A 1,619-nucleotide genomic window follows, 5' to 3' on the forward strand; every position below is an offset into this window, starting at 1 on the left:
ATTTAGGGTCTCCCTTTGTTCTTTCGCTCCGGGTGTAATTTAAGATCCAATGTCGTCGCTTAAAAATTGCAAGACATATAAGCAAAGTGCTGGAAGTAGGGGAATATTTTTTTCGGTTAAGGTAAAAGAAAAACTGGAGGAAAAACCTTTCAGCTAGATGCGGTGTGTCCAGATTTTTTAGCGAGATGAACGCATTAAGGCGAGAGGGGAAAAGTTAAGTTTGTGAGTGAATTATTAACGACTGGAACTTTGCTGTGTGGTTAAAAAGGAGAGTAGAGTACCCCATGTGTATATGTATAAATGGGTGGTTAGAACAGGGACGTCATTTCAGATTTTTTCAGTAGGAGGCAAAAGTTGGCCAATCAGTGGTCGTTTTTTTTAATATTTCATTAAGATTGATTAAGTATTTCATTAAATGTCATGGATTTTTTGGCCAAATTCAAGCTTGGAGAAACACTCGATTATCTAGCATTCATATTAAGACTTTTAATATCAATATTACAAAGGCAAATGCCCCCACCTGCCCCTCCAAATTATGTCCCTTGGTTAGAGTAACTCTTAAACTCGTGGAAACTTCAGTGACCACTATGGTAATTTAAATTAGTTAATGTGAATGCTAGAGGTTTTTGTAGTGTACAGATATTTTCCAATATATATTTATTTAATTAAATTAATAGATATTGAAATATACAATAGCTTTCTATAAAACAAATTCAATTAGTCTGGTAAATTAGACATTTTAATTTATGTTACATATTTCTTAATATAATTTAAAATAAGCAAAATACATTAAATAAATTTAATTTCAACTTTCATCGGTAGATGGTAGTAGTATTTTTTTTATTTATTATAAACTTTTTAATTAGGTGTAGATTTTTGTTATATAACTCAAGTTCATAAAAATTTAAAAAAATACATGACGTATTAAATTTTATATAGTTTAGTAGTAAAAATAATAAAAAAGTTTCCCGTACCGGGAATCGAACCCGAGCCTCCTGGGTGAAAGCCAGGTATCCTAGCCACTAGACCATACGGGATTTGAGAGTGCTGCACAAAATTAATCTTATAAAATAATTTAACCTAATCAAAGCCTGTATAACTTATAAAATAAATATAGTATGAATAGAAACTATTGTTAGTTATTTAATATAAAAAAAACATATTCTTAATATAATTTACAATATTTACCTTTTATAAAAATTAAAACAATGCTAAAATAGTATGTTTCTAAAAGCAAAAATAATTATTTTATTACGTTGGTGCTTATAGGTAGACTGGTAGTTATTTTGTTTCATTTTAAGAATTTTATAATTCAACCCTCGCCAGTTTACCCTCTGAAAACGTCCTCTCAAGTCGTGTTTTATCACACTGAGGCCCAAAAATGCCACTCCATCTAAAATTTCGTTTACAATTTTCTCGCAAATAATTCTCCTCCGAAAGCTTTGCATTTTTATTAAAATTTTAGTGATACACGTCGTATATTTTACGAATACAAAACCATTTTCGCTTTGATTGCATTAGTTCATTGCACATGTTTATTTATTTTTACAATTCTGCTCTTTTAGAATTCAACTAGTGTCTAAAATTCATTCAATTCCATTGTCGCCAAATTTCAGGGG

The 1,619-nt window shown here is 30.1% G+C and overlaps 1 non-coding gene across 1 annotated transcript; it reads right to left on the bottom strand.

Annotated features, from left to right (window-relative positions):
• Positions 1-965: 965 nt before the first annotated feature.
• TRNAE-UUC (transfer RNA glutamic acid (anticodon UUC)) lies at positions 966-1,037 on the bottom strand. The gene has a single exon. It is a non-coding gene; the product is annotated as a tRNA-Glu (tRNA).
• Between the last annotated feature and the right edge of the window lie 582 nt (positions 1,038-1,619).

The sequence above is a fragment of the Plectrocnemia conspersa genome, unplaced genomic scaffold (genome assembly GCF_051122295.1).
Source record: "Plectrocnemia conspersa isolate PC_06_02 unplaced genomic scaffold, ASM5112229v1 ptg000001l, whole genome shotgun sequence".
NCBI classification, from domain to species: Eukaryota; Metazoa; Arthropoda; class Insecta; order Trichoptera; family Polycentropodidae; genus Plectrocnemia; species Plectrocnemia conspersa.